General features: G+C 47.5%; 1 protein-coding gene across 12 annotated transcripts in view; it reads left to right on the top strand.

Moving 5' to 3' along the window:
* nr2c1 (nuclear receptor subfamily 2, group C, member 1) overlaps nucleotides 1–27,074 on the top strand; it is a 172,465-nt gene that overhangs the window by 26,296 nt on the left and 119,095 nt on the right. For 2 of the 12 annotated variants that reach the window (XM_072471896.1, XM_072471905.1), the window contains exon 2: nucleotides 5,475–5,559. The exons of the other annotated variants lie outside the window; for them this stretch is intronic. The gene's annotated coding sequence lies outside the window, so the exon portion shown is untranslated. The remainder of the gene's footprint in view (nucleotides 1–5,474; nucleotides 5,560–27,074) is intronic. 12 annotated transcript variants of the gene reach the window in all.

Raw genomic sequence — 27,074 nt, 5'->3', positions numbered from 1 at the left:
CTCCTTCTTGAGCTCCTCCACACATCGCCGGAGGAACTCCTGCTGTTCCAGGCCCCATACCAACTGGCCTCCCTCCGCCGCCATCTTGCTTCTCACTTCCTTTCTTTGCCGCTGCTCCAGAGTATCCTCCGTAATCTGGCCACTATTATCTTTTCTGTCCATTCACATCCGGGGGGACTCCCTTCTATGTCGCCTCACTGTGGGTTAAGCCTTCGAAAATTGCCGTGGGGGCTCCCAATAGGAGCCCAAAAGTCCGTTAAAACGGGAGGTGCCGAAACGTGCGACTTAGCTGGTCATCGCTGCACCCGGAAGTCCCGGCTCTTGCTTCTTAACATCACCCCCTTAGGCCTTGTGACCTCAGAGAATCAAGGCTCACTGCACATTTTAGATACTTCTGCAGGTAACCAGGTCCCTTGGTGAGATGTCTGATTCGACCCTAAGTGCAGAATAAACACTTCCAAACCGGTGAGTTGGTCATGTGCAGTCTCAAGTCTCTCTTGTATTTTGAGGAATTTCTCCTGCATTCCTGGACAGGTCATGGTTTGACAAGGTTTTCCTAACCTGTCTTCAAAACATGATTTCCGCTTGTGACCGTAAGCCAATGTTCAAAGGTGTCGGTATCAGGTGGAACATGGCAATAGGGAGATCTTGCAGACCATTCACGTGGCAAGAGCATTGGACCTGGGATAGTTTGGTGAGGCTAGTTTATGCCGCATTTAGCAAACACATCCCTAAAAGGTCTGCCAGTATATTGTTGCCCATTATCTGATATTTCTTCAGGTATATAGAACTAAATGAATATTGTATTCATTGCACCCACCAAAATGCATTCGAGGCATCTTTAAATTGTCAGATGATTCGTAAATTTGGAAAAGTAATCCGTGATCAGGAGAATGTCGACTTCCGGTGACGGCGGGCGGGAGGCGGCCGCACAATGGAGGGCCCACGCTCGGGAACGGCAATTTCGGGGCTTTAAGCCCGGTCCCAGGGTCCGCGGAGGCGGCAGAAGAAGGGAGAAGGCACGGAGGAGGCACTGAGAAGACACAGGAGGGAAAAAAAACCCAAAGAAAAATGTCGAGGGTGAGCAGAAAAACGGCCAAAAAAAAACCAGCTGGAGGTCCGTCGGGGAGTGGAAAGGTCACCGCGGGGTCACCAGGAAAAATGGAGGCTGGAGCACGAGGGAAGGCCGCACTGCTTACGGCTGAAGAAATAACTAAGGTGATGGCTGCGGAATTTGAAAAGCAGTTGGCGCAGATTGCGAAATGCATGGAGACGGTGAGGAAGGAGATGAGGGAGGCTTTGAGTGTGCTGGTGGAGGATGCGGTTTCCCCGGTGAGGACGGAGGTGGCGAGCGCAGTGGCGGAGGTGCGAGAGCAAGGGGAGGCGCTGAAGGAAGTGAAGGAGGCGTTATTGCAGCACGGTGATCAACTTGCCTCTATCGGGAAAGAGATGTGGAAGGTGATGGATACTAACTAGGATCTGCGAGGAAAAATGGAAGACCTGGAAAATAGATCCAGGCGACAGAACTTGATGATTGTGGGGCTGCCCGAAGGAGTTGAAGGACCGAAGCCGACTGAGTATTTTGCCGCGATGCTGGCAAAACTACTGGGGGAGGGGGAGGACCCCTCCCGATATGAACTGGATCGGGCTCATCAGTCGTGGAGGCCTGTACCAAAGGCGAGTGAGCCGCCAAGGGCAGTGACTCTGTGCTTCCGTAAGTACAGGGTGAAGGAGAAGGTCCTGAGCTGAGCCAAGCAGAAGCGGGTGGTGCAGTGGGCTGGAGCTGGTATACGTGTATACCAGGACTTTACGGTGGAGCTGGCAAGGAGGCGGGCTGCCTTCAACCGGGTGAAGAGGGCACTGTACATTAGCAAGGTGCGGTGCGGCATTGTATATCCAGCAAAGCTGAGGGTGACTTACAAGCTCAGGGACTTTTATTTTGGAACGGCGGAAGCAGCGGAGGAGTTTGCGAAAGCAGAAGGACTGTGGCAGAACTGACAAACTGAGGAATGGCCATGTGCCGATGTAACCTCATGACTGTATTTTCTTCTTTTTTCTATCACTGCACGCGGGTGTAGAGATTAAAGGAGCCAAGGTGGTATATATTTGGACGAGGGAAGGGATGGGACTTTCACTCGAAATGAGAGTTATTTGGGGTGTAGGTGGATATGCAGGGTTTGTGTGCTAAACGGGGATCTTTGGGCTTTCCTGGGGCCGGGCAAGTGGGAAAGGGACCCGGGCGGGGGCCTCCACGCTGGCCGGTGTGTGACGGCCAGTGAATGGGAGTGAGGTGCGGGGAGGGGCTGTGGCCATCGGAGCCTGGCAGAACAGGGTCCGAGTGGTCTAGCCGGGGTGGAAAGTTGGGGGGGAAAGGAACCGAGGGTAGGGGGAGGAGTTTTACAAGAGGCAGTGGACGGGAGGAGCTGGAGGCCTGGGGTGGTGGGGGGGTGGGAGCTGTGTAAGATTAAGGGTGACTACGGGTAATCCCTGATTTATTTTTGCCATTTGTTTATGTAAACATGCGGGTTGAGGTTTGGGGGTTGGTGGGTAGATGGGATCTTGTTGTTATTATGGGGACTGACATATCTTGCTGATTATTGTTGATGGATGTAAATGTGGGAGAAAATGTGAAAATGGAGGAGAATAAAAAAAAATGTTTTTTTAAAAAGATCAGGTCTTTGCCACTGACCGCGAACAACTTTTTAAAAAATTTGTTTTATTTTCATTCTCCTTTTTCACATTTTCCCCCAAATTTACACCCAACAATAAACAATAATCAGTAACGAATGTAATGTCAATCCCCATATCAATAACAACGATCCCATTCTCCCACCAAACCCCAGACACTAGCTCGCATGTTAACATAAACAAATGACAAAAAGGAATCGGGAATCACCCACAGTCACCATTTCCCCCCCCCACCCCCCCCCCCCCCCCCCCCCCCAAATGTTCGATGTGATCCAATTCCCAAAAGTGCATAATGAATGACGCCCATGAATTGTAGAACCCCTCCATCCTTCCCCTCAGTTCAAATTTGACCTTTTCAAGCGTCAAGAATTCCAGCAGGTCCCCCTGTCACGCCAGAGCACAGGGTGGAGAGGTTGATCTCCACCCTAACAGGATCCGCCTTCGGGCGATCAACGAGGCGAAGGCTACAACATCTGACCGTGAACAACTTTGTTGTAATTTTGAATCGAGGGTACAATGAAACCTCATGAGGATGTAGCGTTTTAACGTTTTGATGTGGTTGGTGACCTGGCATGCTTCATACATCCTCACTTCCTACTCTATTGTTGTTCACCCCTGGCCAATACAGTTTCCCTTTCCAGCTGCTCTGTTGGAAGATGTAGGAGCAGAAGTAGGCCATTTGACCCATCAAGTCTGCCCTGCCATTCAATTAAATCATGACTGATCTGATAATGCTCAACTCCACTTTCCCGCCTTATCCCCATAACCTTTGATTCCCTTACTGATTAAAAATCTGTCTATCTCAGCCTTGAATATAGCTAATGACCCAGCCTCCACAGCGGTAAAGAATTCCACAGATTCACTACCCTCTGAGTGAAGAAATTTCTCCCGATCTCTGTCCATCATGCCCTCAGGTCCTAGACGCTCCCTCAAGGGGAAACCATCTCAGCATCTACCCTGTCAAACCCCATGTTCACCCTATGCCCATACTGTTATCATTTTGATCCATGGCTTAATGGACATATACCTTTTAGGTTGAGCAGGGGAAGAAAGAAACTCAAAAGTTATAAAACAGCACACTGCTAACGTTTGAACAGCAGAACTCAGATTTTTCGGCACCTGAGAGGTCGGTGGGACTCGGTTCGATTGGTTGGCTGGTGGCCAATGAATTGGCCAAAAGGCCGTATCCTGCCTATGAGGGATGCGTTCCTGACGCTCTCGCTCTCTCTTCCCCCTACTATACTCCCTGTACACACACGACTGCGTGGAAAAATTTGGTCACAACTCCATCTACAAGTTTGCTGACGATACGACCATAGCGGGCCGGATCCAAAATTACGACGAGTCAGAATACAGGAGGGATATTGAGAACCTAGTGGAGTGGTGCAAGACAACAATCTATCCCTCAATGGCAGCAAAACTAAAGAGCTGGTCATTGACTTCGGGAAGCAAAGTACTGTACACATCCCTGTCAGCATCAATGGGGCCGAGGTGGAGATGGTTAGCAGTTGCAAATTCCTAGGGGTACACATCTCCAAAAATCCACCCACGGCGACGCTACCACCAACAAAGCACAACAGCGCCTACACTTCCTCAGGAAACTAAGGAAATTCGGCATGACCACATTAACTCTTACCAACTTTTACAGATGCACCATAGAAAGCATCCTATCTGGTTGCATCACAGCCTGGTATGGCAGCTGCTCGGTCCAAGACCGCAAGAAACTTCAGAGAGTCGTGAACACAGCCCAGTCCATCATACAAACCTGCCTCCCATCCATTGACTCCGTCTACACCTCCCGCTGCCTGGGGAAAGCGGGCAGCATAATCAAAGACTCCTCCCACCCGGCTGACTCACTCTTCCAACTTCTTCCATTGGGCAGGAGATATAAAAGTCTAAGAACACGCACGAATAGACTCAAAAACAGCTTCCCCGCTGTTACCAGACTCCTAAACGACCTTCTTATGGACTGACCTCATTAACATTACACCCCTGTATGCTTCACCCAATACCGGTGTTATGTAGTTACATTGTGTACCTTGTGTTGCCCTATTTTGTATTTTCTTTTATTTCCTTTTCTTTTCATGTACTTAATGATCTGTTGAACTGCTCGCAGAACAATGCTTTTCACTGTACCTTGGTACACGTGACAAGAAACAAATCCAGTCAAATTGACCAGGGGGTCATAACACCTGGTTTATCTATGTACAGCCCAAAAAATATCTGAGGGTGTTCTGGCACTTGTAGCTTATCAGGCCAAATTTTGACAATTTGTCTTAATGCCTTCAGTCATGGTCATCAGATTGATATTGAATACATCTTCTACTTCCATGTTTAGCTATCTACATGCAAGTCTAGCAAAATATTTGTTGTGTTTTTTGCATTCGGTAACCTGTTCATTCAGTATGTTTGAAGTAATCATTATGCTTTGATAACCAACTTTGGAGCCGTTTCTCTGTATTTTTCTTAGAGTCATGTACTCTGGGCGATGCACTTGGCTTATGCCAAATCATCTCCAATGGTTGGTGGTCAGTTTCCACAATGAATTGTTTACCAAATAGCTATATGTAAAAACTTGTGGTATAGAATACCAGTGTAGGTGTCTGGCACTCTTGCATAATCAGATTACGCTTAGATGGACTTCTGGAGCCAAATGCAATTGGTTTTCCACCTTGCATGATGCACTTTCCTAAACCTGAGATACATCAACCTCGAGGACTGTCTCCTTTCTTGGATTGTATTATTGCAGAACACGCATCTCTTCTGACAATGTCTGTCTGTTTCAGTGACCCGAACACGTTGAATGTCCTCCTGCCATACACGAGGAACATCCTACCTGAACAGCTCTCTGATCTTTATCGGTAAATTTGGGTATGTATGGTGCCAAGAAGCTCAAAATCTGAGGCATCTTTGCCAGTCCTCTGTCCTGGGGAGTAGGCGTATTTTGCACACCTTCGAGTTTGGCTGGTTCAGGACGGATCCTGGAATTTGAATAAATAAGAACTGATTCACATCCATCTCACATTTCTTCCTGTTGAAATGGAGTCCTTCACTATGAATGTCTGCCATTAGAAAGTGTAAATTTTGGTCATGCTCTTCTTTGACATTGTGGTGATGGGTAAAACCATTGGCAAGCAAATGCATCCAGGAACATTTTCTGGAATTCTATCCATATGCTTCTGGAAACAACCCTGCCTAACTGATAAACCAAAATAATATCTGGAAGCAGTATCTTCTGAATTGTGTCCTGAAAGTAATGATTGATTGAGATCCCTCTTCCAAATAAACTGACCCAAAATAGCTTGCAACTTGGAGAAAAACTTTGTTCTTATGAATTTGAGATTCAATTGCTCTTAACATTAGAGTGAGATTTAGACGTCTTGGGTCAAGCATTTTTGGATATTGACATCTTGTTTCGGTACGCATGTGATAGAGCTGCACCAGTCGGTGTACTGATGCATGAGATGGGCAATGCCGTCGCAGACCATGTCATCCAACCTGCATTCTCCTGTATGTGCACGCTGCAAATTATGTGGCTTGCAAATGGAATCTCTGAAATTTTCTATAGCGTCAATCTGTCTGGGTATAAAGGTTGTAGGTCATGGACTGACTCAGTGTGATTATTCTTGTTGTGGAGAACATAGAAAAATGCCCCAACGATGCAGGAGAGAGTTCTCTCAGATTGGGGCATACTAATGGGGCTGTTTAGCACAGGGCTAAATCGCTAGCTTTGAAAGCAGACCAAGGCAGGCCAGCAGCACGGTTCAATTCCCGTAACAGCCTTCCCGAACAGGCGCTGGAATGTGGCGACTAGGGGCTTTTCACAGTAAGTTCATTTGAAGCCTACTTGTGACCATAAGCAATTTTCATTTCATGGGAGCTTTAACTTGCTGTTAAACTGTGCTCTCCAATCAACTTCACTCCAATGATTGTATTTTGTGACAGAATGAGTCTAATGCTAGTGTTTTACCTTAGATAGATTTATTCTTAAGACAGCTCAGCAGAGTAGCAGACTTTTTCAGTTTCCACATGCCACTGTTCCAGCTGTGTCAATTTATACTCTACTGAGCCTGTGCTTATCACCTGCCTTGAAAGATACAGTTGACTGTTGATGCCCAGAGATGCTTGATCCTGCTGGATCACCAAAAAGTGTTTGTGGCTTAACACCGGCTCCACTCTTGCCTTTAAGAGCATAAAATTCAACAAAGAAAGTCCAGAATTTGCAGTTGTATAAAGAGTGAGACCAGGGGGCGGGGGGGGGGGGGGGGGGGGGGGATAGAATTTTGCCATAGAGAGTGGTATCACCTGTTTGTTAGTGTATATCAAGTTATCAATTAAGCAGGGGGAGCATGGGCGAAGGTGCTAACAGTACCCTGTTGTAGAATGCAAGCAGCACTCCAAGTACCTGGACATGAACACCAGTGTTCCAGAAGGCTAGGCCTTTCAAGGGAGGCAGTAACTCCCATCTGTGACGTGATTACTCTGAGAGCAATTCAAATTGCCGGCCACGCAATATCTACAGCACTAAAAGTGTTGGCCCTCCTCCATCCCTGTGCACAAGTATCCTTTCAAGGATCAGTGGGGGAATAGGGTGGTACGGTGGCACAGTAGTTAGCACTGCTGCCTCACTGCACCAGGGACCCGGGTTCAATTCCCGCCTTGGGTGACTGTCTCTGTGGAGTTTGCACACTCTCACCATGTCTGCTGGGGTTTCCTCCGGTGCTCCAGTTTCCTGTGTAGGTCAGGTGGATTGGCCATGCTAAATTGGCCATTAGAGCCCTGGGACGTGTGCAGGTTAGGTTGGGGTGGGGGAGTGGGCATAGGTCAGATACTCTTTCAGAGGGTCGGTGCAGACTCAATGAGCCGGAAAACCACCTGCTGTACCATAGGGATTCTATGATTCTAAGCTTAATAGCGCAGGATGTATTCTAAATATGACCAAAAAAATACTTAACCCCAAGACTAACAGTCTGAACCTTGCATCCTGAAATTTAATGCTGGCCTGGTTGAACAGAAGCCATTGCAGTCACATGGTAATTAAATTACTTTTATGTTTTCTATAAATTCTATATCTACAATGCAAACTGTTTTCATCTGAAGCTTAGCAAGATTCCTACATCAAAAATGGATTAGGATTTTCAGATGGCACTTCGTCTGTCCCAATTTGATTTGTTTATTCTTACATTTGATTTGTACTCTCACTGTTCGTGTGTGAAGGGAAAAAGTAAACTGTTCACTATTATTCAATAATCCTAAAGTTGCAAAATGATGGAGACCGCAGGGTCACTTTTAGTACACTAATTTGCTGTGATGTATTATTCTGAGACTTTGTTAAGCCTTTTTTAATTAAAAATATATTTTGATCTATTAAGCGACATTAGAAACAGTGACAAATATCCTGTATTCGTCAATTCAGAGCCTATCCTTGGACCTGTTAAATGTTGTGCTGTGAGGAGATGCTTCACATTCTTGCTGTTGTCACATTTGGTATACACGCTGTGCCTGCGTGGGATGCCTGTCTGAATTCACTGGCTTTATAAATGATATGTTGAGTGGTGGGAATTTACACAATTTCAAGAGTCCCTATTGGCTAATCATTCAGTGAAAACATCCTGTTAACAAAAGTGTGATAGAACTGAGAATAGGGACTGTTTTGGACAAGTTTCTGTTGAGTATAAAGTTCTGAACTTATGGTGAGGTTGTGGCTTGCGATAAGGTTGGCATCGAGCTGAAGGTTACACCAGATGAATCAGAATATAAGAGATCTAAAATAGCTTAATTACCTGTGTAACATTTGACGTTCTGTTTTCGATGATAATTCTAAGTGCAAAGGACCTTCGAATTTCAAAGCAAGTTGCTGAAGCCTTCTTTGCACTCATCAAGACAACACAAGAATACCAAATTTCTAATGAGCAGAACAGTACACTACAGGAGCAAAGGGTGCTGATTGGTTGCCAGTTTAACACTGGCCGAGGCATTGCCATGGAGAAAGCAACTCTTGAATATGTTCAAGTCTTGCATCTTTTCTGAATTACCTGGGAGATCGTGGAGCCTATACTTACTTTTCTTGTTGCTTTGTTCACGGCAAAGCTTCACTCGGTCAGCATCCTTTTTGGAAAAGCTTCAACAAGATGTCTCTTATTTCAACCACATTCAAATTCTGTACTACCAAGCTACTGTAAAGTGTTCATCTAGACCATTGAGTGCCTTTGTAATAGTATGGTTTGTGTTTTTTTTAACTATTGTGTTTTTCCTTGCTCATCCAATAATAGTATTTGTGTACTTTCCATTCTCCCACCTGTGTTCACTCTGACATCTTCACTTTCCTCCCAACAACCATTCAAATCTTCCTCCTGAACCATGCATTGAAATTCCAGCATTTGTAGGTCCTGCAAAACCTTTTGCGTGAATATAGCCCACTTTGATCTCCTCATGAGAAGCATTCTAGAACTGATTGACATAACTCTTTCCCCCCCACCCCCACTCGAGTACTCTCCACTTGCTGAGCACCCTTCAACCAAGTAGTATTGGTGGCAGTTTCTCAGGATGATCTCTTCGCTGCATCTCCATATTAAAACATACTGACTTTTGCCACCTCTTCCGTCTCCGTTTAATGCTTTCTGACCTCAAGGTACCTCCCTTAATGTAGCCGCCCCAACATCAATTTGGGGCTGTTCAAAAGGTGACCATTAATGTTTTTATTCCCTTCCCTGTCTCCAAGACATTTTTTTTGAAGTCTCATCTCTTGAGCCCTCTGAATTCTGTGGCTTTGACATTATTAGCATAAGTGACTTTGCGGTCTCTTGTTAATGGGGACTCTACTTGACATTTGTGTTGTAATGATTGTGACTTATCATTGCTGCTAATGATTCTTGATCTTGTCCTTGCCTTTAACGGCATCCAAACTCTTTATTTTATAGGCAATTTTATGGTGTGCGCCTGCTTCAACAAAAACTTGATTGTCAAACTCAATTCAACCAGTAGAAAGAAGAGAATTTCATCCATCAATCTAATTTCAATTCGATTCAAATCCCAGAATTGCAAGGACAGTGTTCTCACCAACACTATAATTAGTTAATCTAGCTTCATGACCGTTGAAAATCCTTACATTGAGTTATGGTAGGCACTGCCTTCTTCACCACCAATACTGGGCATTGTGGTCATATAGAAGGTTCCTATGTTCATATAGGCAAGGAAATCAAAGGATCCAAGACAAAGAGGGTAGTCAGAAACTTTTTCCCAGGGTTGAAGAGTAATTTACTAGGAAACAATAGGTTTAAGGGGCGAGGGACAAAGTTTAGAGGAGATGTGCCAGGGAAGGGTTTTTTACACAGAGGGTAGTGGGTGCCTGGAACTCGCTGCTGGAGGAGGTGGTGGAAGCAGATACGATAGTGATGTTTAAGGGGCGTCTTCACAAATACCTGAATAGGATGGGAATAGAGGGATACAGGTCCTTGTAGTGTAAAAGCTTTTAGCTTAGATGGGCAGCATGGTCGGAGCAGGTTTGGAGGGCCAAAGGGCCTGTTAGTGCTGTACATTTCTTTGTTCTTTGCTTCCTATCCCTGTGATATGGAGGTTTGTTAGCTCAGTTGGCTAGATGGCTCGATCGTGATGTGGAGTTTCACCAACAGCGGGTGTTCAATTCCTGTACCAGCTGAGGTTATTCATGAAGGCCCTGCCGCCTCAACCTTGCCCTCACCTGAGGTGTGATGATACTCTGGTTAAATCATCACCAGTCAGTTCTCTCAAAAAGGGAGAGCAGCCCTATGCAGGTCTATGGTGACATTCATCCCTGTGATGGAGGCCTTTTGTGTTCTACTCATGCTTGTCACCATATCAGCACTACGTTGTCTCCCATGGATTCTTCCCTTCCCATACTTGATAATTTCAAGTTTAATTTAAAGGTCCATGCTTGGTACTGTCATGTGAGAGTACCCTTTAAGAAATGGATGTTTCAGCAATGTACTTTTAAGAAAACAGTGATGTCAGAGAGTGGGTGGAGCTGAGCTCAGTTCAGCCATTTTGCAGTTTAGTTTTGCAGCTGGAAAAGAGCTTGGTGTGTGTCTGTGTTTGCAGTGAGCTGTGACTATCTCTGGATCATTTGGGTGATTTAAACTCATAATAGTAAAGCCTTTAACCTGATGTGTTTCTGTTTAAAGGTGTTAAGTCTCTCTTGGATGTTGAAAGGAATAACTGAAGGATTATTTAGTGTTGCAATATTTTCGGGGTTATCTTTGAAGTAAGGGGGTGTTAAGAGAGCCAATGTTTATTTAAAAGGGTTAAGTTGAGTTTATGGAATAAACATTGTTTTGTGTTTAAAAAAAACCCACGTGTCCATAATTGTAATCTCACACCTAGGGAACAAGCCGTGTGCTCGGAAAAGCAACAAAAAGCATTAAAGGGGGAGGTTGGTTGAACTCCATGATACATTTTGGGGTTCTGAAAACGCCTCGCCCATAACAGTACCCTCTCCGTCATTTACATGCTTTTGCTTGGCATGGTTTTAGCGTACATGTTGAAGCTAACACTACTGCATTCTCTAACTGCCTATCTGACATTAAAATCTGGATGGACCAAAACTACCTCTGGCTGGACACAGGGATAGCTAGTGCTTTGGTTTCCATTCGTGCCCAAATGTCTCTGAACACAATCCTATAAATATTTACGCTGTGTCAAAGAAGGAAGCAATGCGATAGGTGATCAAATGCTTAGTTAAAGAGAGAGATTTTAGGGCGGCACGGTGGCGCAGTGGTTAGCACTGCTGCCTACAGCGCTGAGAACCCGGGTTTGATCCCGGCCCTGGGTCACTGTTGAGTTTGTATATTCTCCCCGTGTCTGCATGGGTTTCACCCCCACAACCCAAAGATGTTGCGGTTGGGTGGATTGGCAACACTAAATTGCCCCATAATTGGGGGGGGGGGGGGGGAGAAAATAATTGGGTACTCTAAATTTCTTTTAAAAGTTAAAGAGCGAGGTTTTGAGCACATATTAAATAAAGGACAATAGGGGTGGGCTGTTGAAAGGGTTTGGTGAGGCAATTCCTATCTAAGTGTGTATAACTTTACACACCATCACACCTGCTCCCTTCCCACTCAGTTTTACAATCTCATGTGAGAGCCAAAACCCAAGGTTAGGCATTTTAGAAGAAAAATAAATTCAAAGTTCCTCACCCAATTCCCTCCCCCAATGTAAACCCCAGACGACTGTCAGCTCGGTGATGGAACCTCCAGTGAACCAGCCTACCTTCTATATTTAGTTATGTTGGCCACTCTCTGGAACTTATCCAGCTCCATGCTGTAGAAAATCCGTTCCCAGTGCGGGGCTGCAGACTGAGTCAGTAGCCATTGCGGAGGTGATTCGAGGTAGTGTGGGCATATACTCAACCTGCATGCGCCTCACCTGCCTCTCCATGTGCCAGGCTTTGCCTACCAAATCAAACTGGCAAATGTTTTGTTTTCCACAAACTACAGTGAGAAGTTTCAAAAATTGCAGTTTGCAAGCACTTCTCTGAAACTACTTGGGTAATAGAGATTTGAAGAGCCCCAGTTTGGTTCTAAACAGAGAACTCTATGTCTTAATCCAAGTGCCTTGTATCTGACAAATCAAAAACTTATTATACTCCGTACCCAAGTGTTGCAATAATATTTGTAAGTAATTACCTAATTGTCACCCCACAGGTGCAGCAGAACAGAGTTTGACATACCTCTTAAATGACCAATCAAAACAATCTGGCCAGACAAAAACTGCACTGTAACTTTATTATAGATGTCTTTCCTAGAATCCCTACAGTACAGAAGGAGGCCATTCGACCCGTCAAATCTGAACCAACCCTCTGAAACCGCACCCTATCTAGGCGCACACTCCCATAACCCCACCTAACCTTTGGACACTAATAGAACATAGAACATTACAGCGCAATACAGGCCCTTCGGCCCTCGATGTTTCGCCGACCTGTAAAACCACACTAAAGCCCATCTACACTATTCCCTTATTGTCCATATGTCTATCCAATGACCATTTGAATGCCCTGAGTGTTGGCGAGTCCACTACTGTTGCAGGCAGGGCATTCCACGCCCTTACTACTCTCTGAGTAAAGAACTTACCTCTGACATCTGTCTTATATCTTATCTCCCCTCAATTTAAAGCTATGTCTCCTCATGCTAGACATCACCATCCGAGGAAAAAGGCTCTCACTGTCCACCCTATCCAATCCTCTGATCATCTTGTATGCTTCAATTAAATCACCTCTTAACCTTCTTCTCGCTAACGAAAACAGCCTCCAGTCCCTCGGCCTTTCCTCATAAGATCTTCCCTCCATACCAGGCAACATTCTGGTAAATCTCCTCTGCACCCTTTCCAATGCTTCCACATCCTTCCTATAATGCAGCGACCAGAATTGCATGCAATACTCCAAATGCGACCGCACCAGAGTTTTGTACAGCTGCAACATGACCTTATGGCTCCGTAACTCAATCCCTCTACCAATAAAAGCTAACACACCGTACGCCTTCTTAACAACCCTCTCAACCTGGGTGGCAACTTTAAGGGATCTATGTACATGGACACCGAGATCTCTCTGCTCATCCACACTGCCAAGAATCTTACCATTAGCCCAGTACTCTGTCTTCCTGTTATTCCTTCCAAAATGAATCACCTCACACTTTTCTGCATTAAACTCCATTTGCCACCTCTCAGCCCAGCGCTGCAGCTTATCTATGTCCCTCTGTAACTTATAACATCCTTCCGCACTGTCCACAACTCCACCGACTTTTGTGTCATCTGCAAATTTACTCACCCATCCTTCTACGTCCTCCTCCAGGTTATTTATAAAAATGACAAACAGCAGTGGCTCCAAAACAGATCCACCACTAGTAACTGGACTCCAGTCTGAACATTTCCCATCAACCACCACCCTTTGTCTTCTTCCAGCTAGCCAATTTCTGATCCAAACTGCTAAATCACCCTGAATCCCATCCTCCGTATTTTCTGCAGTAGCCTACCGTGGGGAACCTGATCAAACCCTTTACTGAAATCCATATACACCACATCAACTGCTTTACCCTCATCCACCTGTTTGGTCACCTTCTCAAAGAACTCAATAAGGTTTGTGAGGCACGACCTACTTGAGCAGAAACTGGATTCTACCAGCTACAATGGGATGTCGTTCCCGGAGATTAAAGACTGTCAAAATATCAGAAACTTTCCCTGCTGCTAACTACTGCCCCTGAATGTAAGCAAGTACTTAGAGACTGGCTCGTTGTTAACTGGGATACTCCCACGGTTGAACAGCCAGAAAACCCGCCAAAGGGGGAGATGCACCTGTCAGAAAATTTATGGGATTGGGTCAACCCTGCTTTCTACTGTCCACCCAACATTTACTCCCCATTGGAAGTAATGAATTAATATTGGGGTGAGGGGGGGGGGGGGGGGGGGGCTCTAAACTGACATTCCACCCAATTCCATTGGGTTCTTGCCGAGTCAATTGGGAAAAGAAATCACACCCATCCATCATCTATACTCACATATGGTGGCTTGGCTGGACTTGGGGAGATGTTGGCATAGTGCTAACGCTAACGTATTAGAGGAAAAAAACAATTTTGCATGGCAAATCCACCTTGCCTTGATCCACTGCAATTTGCATGCCCCCAGAATCAGTCCACAGCAGATGCCATCTCTCTGTAGCGTCTCAACAACAAGGGCTCCCATGTCAGACTCCTATTCATTGACTGCAGCTCCATCTTCAACACCATAATCCCAGCCAAGCTCACATCCAAACTCCAAAACCTAGGACTTGGCCCTTCCCTCTGCAACCAGATCCTCGACTTCCTGACCTATAGACCACAATCAGTAAGGATAAACAGCGATGCCTCCTCTACGATAATCCTCAACACCGGGGCCCCACAAGGCTGCATACAGCCCACTGCTATACTCCTTATACAATTAGACTCCAACTCCATTAGGGCAGCACAGTAACACTGGTTAGCACAGTTGCTTCACAGCTCCAGAGTCCCAGGTTTGATTCTTGGCTTGGGTCACTGTCTGCGGAGTCCGCACGTTCTCCCCGTGTCTGCGTGGGTTTTCTCAGGATGCTCCAGTTTCCTCCCACAGCCTAAACAGCGGGTTAAGTGGATTGGCCATGCTAAATTACCCTTTAGTGTCCAAAAAGGTTAAATGGGGTTACGGGGATAGGGTGGAGGTGTGGGCTTACGTAGGGTGCTCTTTCCAAGGGCCGGTGCAGACTCGATGGGCTGAATGGCCTCCTTCTGCACTGTAAATTCTATAATTCTATGAAGTCTGTGACGAGCTCTTTAGCTTTGCTGGCATGATGGAGAGATTGTTGGCATTGCACCATTCCAGTCGGTTCTCTATCTCCTTCCTGTACTCTGACTCATTGTTGTTTGAGATCTGACCCACTACGGTCGTGTCATCAGCAAACTTGTAGATAATAATATCCTTTATTGTCACAAGTAGGCTTACATTAACACTGCTCGCACTAATAGATTCAAAAACAGCTTTTCCCCGCTGTTACGAGTCTCCTGAATGACCCTCTTAAGCACTGAACTGATCTCTCTATGTATCTTCTCTACTGTTAGCACTCTCGTCCGTATGCTTCACCCAATGTCTATGTATTTACATTGTGTATTTATCGTATGTCCTATGTTTTTTTTTTTTTCATTTTTTTCAATAAATTTAGAGTACCCAATTCATTTTTCCCAATTAAGGGGCAATTTAGCGTGGCCAATCCACCTAGCCTGCACATCTTTTGGGTTGTGGGGCAAAACCCATGCAAACACGGGGGAATGTGCAAACTCCACACGGGCAGGGACCCAGAGCCGGGATCGAACCTCGGCACCATGAGGCAGCAGGGCTAACCCACTGCGCCACCGTGCTGCCTTCCTATGTTTTTTCATACATAGAATGATCTGCCTGGACTCTACGCAGAGCAGTATTTTTCACTGTACCTTGGTACGCGTCACAATAAATCTAAATCTAACCTGCACATCTTTGGACTGTGGGAGGAAACCTGAGCACGCGGAGGAAATCCACGCAGACACTGGGAGAACGTGCAAACCCCACAGTCACCCAAGATTGGAATTGATCCCGGGTCCCTGGCGCTGTGAGGCAGCAGTCCTAGCCACTGTGCCATCGTGCCACCTTTGTGGATGCAAGGAGTGATGCAGAAAAGGATATTCTTGAATATATTTGAAACTATGATCACAGACAATAAATGTCATCAGGTGATCAACTGTGGGGACATCTGCACCTGAAACTCTTCCTATTTTCACCTGAGATCCATATGCATTTTATGTTCCTGGGTATGCTTTCCCACATCACAGGTGGAAAGGAAAATCGTTTATTGTCACAAGTATTATGACAAATCGCTTATTGTCAAATGAAGTTACTGTGAAAAGCCCCTAGTCGCCACATTCCGGCGCCTGTTCGGGAAGGCTGGGACGGGAATTGAACCGTGCTGCTGGCCTGCCTTGGTCTGCTTTAAAAGCCAGCGATTTAGCCCAGTGTGCTCCATTTATCTCTTCCAGTCAATGCTGGCACACGTTTGCAGGACATTTGAATCAGTATTTCAGATCCTGCCACAAAGAGCCTAATCATGTAACAAAAATAAAATCCAGAGTGTTTCATTCAGCTTGACCAGATCACATATTGTGCAAGGAATTGAATTCACAATGAATCGGGAAGTTGTAAACAAATCATTTTCAACAAAAATTATTTGAAGGAAATACTGAATAGTGCATTCTCATTCTCCCTCATGGAAGCTCCGATAATGGCCACAAACCTGACTGCCTCTGAACATTGATGTATGTTATTAGTCTATCTCCTGTGGCGCTGCCCATTAGATCATGGGCATGTGTTCTTCAGCTGGGGTTCAATAAAAAATGCTGGGACCAGGGCATGCAGATGTAATTCAGTCCCCATTTGGAAGATTTACGTTTGCAGTCATGCACTAATTGCACACCCCCTGCCAGTAATGGTGCAACAGCACCTTCTCTCAAGGAGGGTACAATTGTATTATGACAAGTTCACATCAGTTTTTTAAATAGTCATAGGAATTTAACAATTTGTTCTAATATAATAGTAATATGGTTCATGTTGATTCAACTGAAACATACCATCATTTCCAAGCTTGGTTTGGAAATCTCAGTGCATTCTCTTTCTATTGCCACTCTTACAAAAGTGTAATAATACATTTTATCTTTGACCCTTTGGGATGTCCAGAGGGAGTTCTTGGGTGCAGTGATAGTGTCCCAGTCTTTAAGCCAGAAGCTCCAAGTTCGAGTTCCACTCCCAAGAATTGATCGCCATGGAAGGTGCAATCATAATGCGGCCAAGCAGGTTGATTGTCAACCTGCAGATCCTGCCATTACAGGAAGAAAGAGCTGGAGAGTCTATTGGTCAGTCATGCTTGAGTGGTCCTCAAGTGACAAAATTTGGCTGTGGGCTGGCAACCTGCTCCAGCAGCAACAAGTTACGGAAACAAATATAAATGTGTGCTTTTCTGCCTTCTATGTCTCTAGTTGTGAGAAGATGTCTGGGACTCCTCTTCAATCCTGGCAACTGGATGTAAAGCACAGGTTAAGTTTACTATTTCAGGAAGCATCAGTGATGTAGATCAGAAAGCAGTAAGCAGCAGATTACTTTTATCATTCTTGCAATATTCTTGTAAATACAAGGAAATTGAGCAGCTGGTAACGCAGACACTTGAGGCAGAATTTGAACTGAATGGACTTGCTTGCATTGGGGGAACCAGCAGCCATTGGGGAACCCGTTTGTAATTGAAGCTGACTCTTCGACTCCGCTACTGCCAGAGGGAAAAGGGAGCGAACGTTTCCAGTTGGATGACTCTGTCAAAGCTAGAGAGAACTGGAAATAGGGTCAGATTTATACTGTAATGGGGGAGGGGAGTGGAGCGGTGGGGCTAGATATGGGGGCCAGCGATAAGTGGAGATTGACAAAGCTGTCGAGGACAGAAGATAAAAGGAATGTAAATGGCGATGATTAAGGCTATGAAGGGTGCTGATAGTGGCACAAAAAGAGATAACAATGTGTGAATGGCAGAACAAAGGTGAGCAGTGTGTCATGCACTAAGAGGGAAATGGGAAGCAAAGAAGGTGGACAGGCCAAAACAGATGAACAGAAATCCAGCTTTGACGAAGAGTCATCCAGACTCGAAACGTTAGCTCCCTTTTCTCTCCACAATGCTGTCAGACCAGTGAGACTGTCCAGTATTTTCTGTTTTCTGCTTCAGATTCCAGCGTCCACACTAATTTGCTTTTATCAAACGGAAATCTTGTCGAAGAGAAGAGGGTACAGTCCAGCGCCTGCATCTCCACATTATGGTTCTTCAGGGTAGGCATTCCTGGAAGAGAAGTGGCAGTGAATTAAAAACGAAGATAAAAGCAAATTACTGCAGATGCTGGAATCTAAAATAAATACAAAAAATACTGGGCAACCCTTTTCGGGTTCAGAATGGCTGAACTGAACATTGAGTCTTGTGGATCCAACCCCAGGAATGGAAAGTAGACTTGGCAAGGCTTTCCCCACCACCCCCTCGACTCTGTGCTTTCTCTTTTTTTTAAAAATATGTTTATTAAGAGTTTTTCACAAAATTTTCAACCATACAAAACACCCCCCCGTAACACAAAAGAAGGAAAGCTCGCACAGCAAGACATGAACATGGCAAGTCAATGTGATACAGAGCTTTGTACATTGGATTCCTCCCATACGTATCAGTTTCCCGAATCGTTCATGTATTTTCTTGCTCAAATGCCCCCCAGAAAGGCCCCCGCCCCCAAGAAAGATGTTCCCCCCTCGTCCCCCCCTGGGTTGCTGCTGCTGCTGTCCGACCTTCCTCTAACGCTCCGTGAGATAGTCCAGGAACGGTTGCCACCGCCTATAGAACCCCTGCGCAGACCCCCTCAAGGCAAACTTTATCCTCTCCAAATGGATAAACCCTGCCATATCATTTCTCCAGGCTGGGGGGCTTCGCCTCTTTCCACATTAACAAGATCCTGCGCCGGGCTACTAGGGACGCAAAGGCCAGAATGCCGGCCTCTTTCGCCTCCTGCACTCCCGGCTCGTCCACTACCCCAAATAATGCTAGCCCCCAGCTTGGCTTGACCCAGACTTTCACCACCTTAGATACTGTTCCCGCAACTTCCCTCCAAAACCCCACCAGTGCCGGGCATGACCAAAACATATGGACATGGTTTGCCAGACTTCCTGAGCACCTCCCACATCTGTCCTCCACCCCAAAGAACCTACTCAGCCTCGCCCCCGTCATATGCGCTCTGTGAACTACCTTAAACTGTATCAGGCTAAGCCTGGCACACGAGGAAGAGGAATTAACCCTGCTTAGGCCATCAGCCCACAGTCCCTCCTCAATCTCCTCCCCTAGCTCCTCTTCCCATTTACCTTTTAGCTCCTCTACCAGAGCCACACCCTCTTCTTTCATCTCCTGGTATATCGCCGACACCTTGCCCTCCCCGACCCATACACCCAAAATCACCCTGTCTTGAATCCCCTGTGCCGGGAGCAGCGGGAATTCCCTCACCTGCCGCCTCACAAACGCCCTCACTTGCATATACCTGAAAGCATTTCCCGGGGGTAGTCCAAATTTCTCCTCCAGCGCCCCTAAGCTCGCAAACGTCCCGTCGATGAACAGGTCCCCCATTCTTCTAATCCCTGCCCGATGCCAGCTCTGAAACCCCCCGTCCATCCTTCCTGGGACAAGCCGATGGTTACCCCTGATCGGGGACCACACCGAGGCTCCTATCGCTCCCCTATGTTGTCTCCACTGCCCCCAGATCTTTAACGTTGCCGCCACCACCGGGCTCGTGGTGTACCTTGTCGGCGAGAGCGGCAGCGGTGCCGTCACCAGCGCCCCCAGGCTCGTTCCTTTGCAGGACGCCATCTCCAACCTCTTCCACGCCGCCCCCTCTCCCTCCATCACCCACTTACGGATCATCGCCACGTTGGCTGCCCAGTAGTAGCCACCCAGATTCGGCAACGCCAACCCTCCTCTATCTCTGCTATGCTCCAGGAACCCCCTCCTTGCCCTCGGGGTCTTGCTCGCCCACACAAATCCCATGATACTCCTGCTTACCCTCTTAAAAAAAGCCTTGGTAATCACTATTGGGAGGCATTGGAATACAAAAAGAAACCTCGGGCGAACCACCATTTTAATCGACTGTACCCTGCCCACCAGCGAGAGTGGCAACATGTCCCACCTTTTAAAGTCCTCCTCCATCTGTTCCACCAGCCGCGTCAAATTAGGTTTGTGCAGTGCCCCCCAGCTCCTAGCTACCTGAATCCCCAAGTATCGAAAGCTCCTTTCCGCCCTCCTCAACGGTAGGTCGTCTATCCCTCTTCCCTGATCCCCCGGCTGCACCACAAAGAGCTCACTCTTTCCCACATTGAGCTTATAGCCCGAAAAGTCTCCAAACTCCCTTAGGATCTGCATGACCTCAACCATCCCCTCCACTGGATCCGCCACATACAGCAACAAGTCGTCCGCGTACAGCGACACTCGATGTTCCTCTCCCCCTCGGACCACCCCCTTCCATTTCCCCGACTCCCTTAACGCCATGGCCAAAGGTTCAATTGCTAATGCAAACAGCAGAGGGGACAGGGGGCACCCGGCCTCGACCCTCGGTACAGCCGGAAATACTCCGACCTCCGCCGGTTCGTGACCACACTCGCCACCGGGGCTCTGTACAGGAGCTTAACCCAACTAATAAACCCTCCCACGAACCCAAACCTCCTCAACACTTCCCAGAGATACTCCCACTCTACTCGGTCAAAGGCCTTCTCCGCGTCCATAGCTGCCACAATCTCTGCCTCTCCCTCCACCGATGCCATCATTATCACATTTAGGAGCCTTCGCACATTGGTGTTTAGCTGCCTACCCTTTACGAATCCCGTCTGGTCCTCGTGAATCACCCCGGGACACAGTCCTCAATCCTCGTAGCCAACATTTTTGCCAGCAACTTAGCATCTACGTTGAGGAGTGAGATTGGTCTATATGACCCGCATTGCAGTGGGTCTTTATCCCGCTTCAAGATCAAAGAGATCGTCGCCTCCGACATTGTCGGGGGCAAAGTCCCCCCCTCCCTTGCTTCATTGAAGGTCCTTACCAGCAACGGGGCTAACAGGTCTACATACTTCCTACAAAACTCCACCGGGAACCCATCCGGCCCCGGGGCCTTCCCCGCTTGCATGCTCCCCAGTCCTTTAACCAGCTCCTCCACCCCAATGGGCGCCCCCAAACCAGCTACCTCCTGCTCCTCCACCCTCGGGAACCCCAGTTGGTCCAAGAATCGTCGCATCCCCTCATTTCCCCCTGGGGGCTGGGACCTATACAGCTCCTCGTAAAAGGCCGTAAATGCCTCATTCACTTTCACCGCACTCCGCACCGTAGTTCCCCTGCCATCCTTGACTCCACCTATTTCCCTCGCTGCCATCCTCTTACAGAGCTGATGTGCCAGCATCCGAGTCGCCTTTTCCCCATATTCATATATCGCCCCCTGTGCCTTCCTCCACTGTGCCTCTGCCTTCCCTGTGGTCAACAGGTCGAACTCCATCTGGAGACTTCGTCTCTCCCTGAGTAGTCCCTCATCCGGAGCCTCTGCATATCTCCTGTCCACCCTTAAAATCTCCCCCACGAACCTCTCCCTTTCCCTGCCCTCTCTCTTCATCCTATGAGCCCTGATGGAGATTAACTCTCCCCTGACCACCGCCTTCAGCGCCTCCCATACTACTCCTACCTGCACCTCCTCGTTGTCGTTGGCCTCTAGGTACCTTTCGATGCACCCCCGCACTCTCCCACACACCTCGTCTGCCAGCAGTCCCACGTCCAACCGCCACAACAGGCGTTGGTCCCTCTCCTCCCCCAGCTCTAGCTCCACCCAATGCGGGGCGTGGTCTGAAATGGCTATGGCCGAATACTCCGTTCCCTCCACTTTCGGGATCAATGCCCTGCCCAAAACAAAAAAATCTATTCGTGAGTAGGCCTTATGTACATGGGGAAAAAAAAGAAAATTCTCTGGCCAAAGGCCTGGCAAATCTACACGGATCCACTCCCCCCATCTGATCCATAAACCCCCTGAGCACTTTGGCCACCGCCGGCCTCTTCCCCGTCCTAGATCTGGAACGATCTAATGCTGGGTCCAACACCGTGTTGAAATTCCCACCCATTATCAAGCTCCCTACCTCCTAGTCTGGAATACACCCCAACATCCGTTTCATGCATCGTCCCAGTTCGGGGCGTATACATTTACCAATACATAGATTACATAGATTACATAGAACATACAGTGCAGAAGGAGGCCATTCGGCCCATCGAGTCTGCACCGACCCACATTAATCCCTCACTTCCACCTTATCCCCGCAACCCAATAACCCCTCCCAACCCTTATGGACACTACAGGTAATTTATCATGGCCAATCCACCTAACCTGCACGTCTTTGGACTGAGGGAGGAAACCGGAGCACCCGGAGGAAACCCACGCGGACACGGGGAGAACGTGCAAACTCCGCACAGACAGTGAACCAGCGGGGAATCGAACCTGGGACCCTGGCGCTGTGAAGCCACAGTGCTAGTCACTTGTGCTACCGTGCTGCCCTGTCCCCTCCGTCCACCTCCGTGGACCTCCGTCCCCTGCAATCTACCGCTCACCATCACGTATCGGCCTCCATTATCCACTACTATGTTCTTGGCCTCAAACGACACCCGCTTCCCCAACAGAATTGCCACCCCTCTATTCTTCGCATCCAGCCCCGAATGGAACACCTGTCCTACCCATCCCTTCCTTAACCTGACCTGATCTGCCACCTTCAGATGTGTCTCCTGAAGCATGACCACGTCTGCCTTCAGTCCCTTTAAGTGCGCGAACACTCGGGCCCTCTTAATTGGCCCATTTAGGCCTCTCACATTCCACGTGATCAGCCAGATTGGGGGGCTACCCCAACCCCCCCACCCCCCCCGACTAGCCATCTCCTATCTTAGGCCAGTCCAGTGCCCGCACCCTCCAGTCTCCCCGACGGGGAACCCCCGCCCCGACCACCTCTTCCATTTTCAGTTCCCCCTTGGCCAGTGCAGCAGCAACCCTATTGTCTCCCCCCCCGCCCCCCCCCGCTAGATCCGCATCTAGCTCTTTTGCTCCCCCCCCCCCATACTACTTCCGTGAGTCAGCTGACTTCTGCTGACACCGGCTTCCCCGCCTTCCCGTTGATCTCCCCGTGTGGGAGCCTCTCCTCCTCCTTACTTTCCTCCATCCCCCCCCTCCCTAGCGCGGAAAAAAGCCCGCGCTTTCCTGAGCCAGCCCCGCCCCTTGTGGCGCAGCTCCTGCTGCGGTCTTATCCCAGTTCCCCCATCCCCGAGTCTCGCCTCCCTCCAGCACCGACGCCCACACTTCCCACCATCTCTTCAACAGAAAACAAAGAATTTTTTTTTTTAAAACAAGAACTCTTCCCACATCCCCCTCCATCACCCCACCCATGAAACATTCTTTACCCATATTTACAACCCCGTATACAGTCAACATCCCCCCCCACAACCACAGCCCCTCAGTTCGAGTCCAGTTTTTCCATTTGGATAAAGGTCCAAGCCTCTTCTGGCGTTTCGAAATAGTGGTGTCGGTCCTGATAAGTGACCCACACTCACGCAGGCTGCAGCATTCCGAACCTGACTCTTTTTTTTATGCAGCATCGCCTTGGCCCGGTTGAAGCCAGCTCTCCTCTTTGCCACCTCCGCACTCCAGTCCTGGTAGACTCGGATCACTGCATTCTCCCATCTACTGCTCCGCACCTTCTTGGCCCATCTCAGGACACTTTCTTTGTCCGCGAAGCGATGGAACCTCGCCACTATCGCCCTTGGCGGCTCATCAGCCTTGGGTCTCCTCGCCAGGACCCAGTGAGCTCCTTCCAGCTCCAGGGTGCCCGGAGAAGCCCCGGCACCCATCAGTGAATGGAGTATCGTGCTCACTTACGCCCCGGAATCAGCTCCCTCCACTCCTTCGGGGAGACCCAGAATCCGGAGATTCTTCCTCCTCAACCTGTTCTCCAGCACCTCGAGTCTCTCGGCCCACCTCCTGTGCGCCGCCTCGTGCGCCTCCATCTTTACCGCCAGGCCCAGGATCTCTTCCTCGTTTTCATTAGTTTTATCTCTCACCTCACGGAGCTCCACCGCCTGGGCCTTCTGAGTCTCCTTCAGCCCCTCTATCGCTAGCAGCATTGGCGCCAGCACCTCCTTTTTGAGCTCCTCCACACAGCGCCTGAGGAATTCCTGCTGGTCCGGCCCCCAAGCTGCTCGATCTCCGCCCTCCGCCATCTTGTTTTTTTCACACTCGTTTTTGCCGCTGCTCCAAAGCCTTTTTCTCCGACGCTCCACCGCTAATCCCTGCCATACAATGTAAGGGGGACCTTCCTTCACCTTCCCACACGGGATTCGATCAAAAAATTTCCGTTGGGGCTCCTCTGGAGAACCCAAAAGTCCGTGATAGCGGGAGCTGCCGAGATGTGCGGCTTAGCTCCGCATCGCCGCAACCGGAAGTTACTCTGTGCTTTCTCACCTTGCAAGAGAATAGCACACACAAGTTCAGCTGGGAGGTGGGGTGGCCCTCCAGTGATCACCCCCTTAATAGATACTGACTATGCATGCCCTCCTGGTCCACTGGGAAAGTTGCTTTGGTCCAGGAGACTTTTTCAGGAAGTTAACCTCATACTTGCACTTGAGCCAGATTCCTCTTTGCAGTAAAAATTCTGTATGTAATCTGTAATCCTGTTTTTTGAAACAAGTACGTTATTTGTAAAGTTCTCTTTTTCGGTGTTAAACAGCACTCCAGTAGAAATACAGGTTGTAGGAGTGTGTGTGGCTGGAAGCATCTTCTAGCAAGTGTAAGTGAATTGCACAAATAGAAATTTTAAGATTCATTATCAAAGGTCACAATCAATTTTTAATATTATGATATGGGAGCTCTGTACAGGTGTTAACACACAGACACCCACAGTAAGCAGAACAAAGATAATCTGACTGCTCTAAGCCTCCACTGCTTTTTTAAAAATGCTACTCTTTAAGCATAACCATGTTTTTACCATTTTAAATTGAGGAGAGAGAGTGCTACCTGCAGTTGTGTTTAATTAGTTATGTTATGGGCCAGGGTTTAGAGAACCCCAAAGTGTATCATGGCGTTCACCTGACCCACAACCTTTAATAGATTGTGGTATGGGGAGCACAAGGCCCACTTTACAGGTGTGGTACAGCAGAGATCGAAAAGTATTTTTTGAAGCAAAACAATGTTTATTCTATGAACTCAAGTTAACCTTTTTAAAACATACAGTGAACATCTTAGCAACCATTAATTCAAATACAACCCCTAAAGACTACAACACTAAGTAATCCTTTAAGCTTTCCTTTTAACGTCCATAAGACTTAAAAACACCTTTTTACAGAGACATCAGGCTTAACTTCACTACTGAGAACAGTTACCACGTTGAAATCAGCAAATGGACACTCATAAACATGCAGAGATTCACACACATCCTGCTGTGATTGCAGCTTCTCCAAAACTAAAATGAAACAAAACCCACCCTGCAGCAAAAAGCCTAAAGTGAAAGTAAAAAGCTGACAGACAGCCCAGCTCCACCCACTCTGACATCACTGCAGTAATAAACACCCATTTCCTAAAGGTACTCTCACTACAGATATTTATGTACACACTCATTTATAAACACCCATTTCTTAAAGGTACTCTGACATGACAGTTATAACTTGAGTTATTGATTTGTTATGATTTCTCTTGGAATAATGATACTATTGACTGCTTTTATGGCAGGAACTGGTATACTATAGTTGTTTAAAGCAGCAAGCAGTCATAACCTGTCAGTTAGTTTAGCCTGTTACGGTTCTTGTTTTGAAGTACAGGTGCAGTGTACAGGTACAGGTGGAGAACCGGTGTTGTCCAAAGTTCAGACCGTTTTTTAAATGCCATACATGAATTTTAATTATTATTGGTGAATAAAATAACTTAACGGCTTCCTTGGCTGGGTGCAGCATTGGCACGGTGGTATGCTGACTAATCAATGCCTGTCTTTTTCCACATTAAGTGGTCTGAGCAACCTTTGACCTCAACCAACCTGGCTCTATCTGCCCAACTTGAAAACCAGTATGACACAGATTACTTCACAGACTCCATCCAACGGTTGCCGGTTTTGAGAAACGTTAACTTTTTTTAAAAAGTTGCACGTGAGATTAATCAAGTACCGGTGAGTTACATTTCACCAAGATTCAAATCTTCTTGTCTCTCACTGGCACTGTCAGGTATTGATATTTTATCCCATTTCCCCTTACCTTTATTTTCCACTTCAGGATTTGGGCATAAAATTCTGGGCTGACATTGCCGCAGGTGCTATCTTTGGGATGAGACATAACATTTTTTTTTTTTAATATTTTTTTATTAAGGTATTTTAACAACAAAATTTTTCCCCTTACAAACAGTAACCCCCCCCCCCCCGCGGTAACAAAAGAACGCAAAATCTCCCTGAGCAAGATATATACATGGCAAGATGGTATATTTACATAGCTTTATACACTGGCTCTTGGCCGCACGTACCGTTTCCCCCCACCCTCCATGCTATCTCCCACTCGTCCATCCTCTCAAACAATCTCTTGTCCCCCCCCCCCAGGGTTGCTGCTGCTACTGATCGACCTTCTAACGCTCCGTGAGATATTCTAGGATCGGTTGCCACCGCCTGTAAAACCCCTGTGCAGACCCTCTCAAAGCAAACTTAATTCTCTCTAATTTTATGAACCCCGCCATGTCATTAATCCAGGCCTCCAGGCTAGGGTGCTTTGCCTCCTTCCACAATAGCAAGACCCTTCGCCGGGCTACTAGGGACGCATAGGCCAGAATTCTGGCCTCTTTCGCCTCCTGCACTCCCGGTTCATCCACTACTCCAAATATTGCTAGTCCCCAGCTTGGCTTGACCCGGACTTTCACCACCTGAGATATTGCTCCCGCCACTCCTCTCCAGAACCCCTCCAATGCCGGGCATGACCAAAACATATGAACATGGCTCGCCGGGCTCCCAGAACATCTTTCACATCTATCCTCTACCCCAAAGAACCTACTCAGCCTCGCCCTCGTCAAATGCGCTCTGTGAACCACCTTAAATTGTATCAGACTGAGCCTGGCACACGAGGAGGAGGTATTAACCCTACCCAGGGCATCCGCCCATAGCCCTTCCTCAATCTCCTCCCCCAGCTCCTCCTCCCATTTACCTTTCAATTCTTCTACTAGCGCTTCCCCCTCTTTCATCTCTTGGTATATTTACGACACCTTGCCCTCCCCGACCCATGCCCCCGAGATCAC

The sequence above is a fragment of the Scyliorhinus torazame genome, chromosome 13 (assembly GCF_047496885.1).
Source record: "Scyliorhinus torazame isolate Kashiwa2021f chromosome 13, sScyTor2.1, whole genome shotgun sequence".
In the NCBI taxonomy this organism is placed as follows: domain Eukaryota; kingdom Metazoa; phylum Chordata; class Chondrichthyes; order Carcharhiniformes; family Scyliorhinidae; genus Scyliorhinus; species Scyliorhinus torazame.
This window is presented reverse-complemented; position numbering and strand designations above follow the sequence as displayed.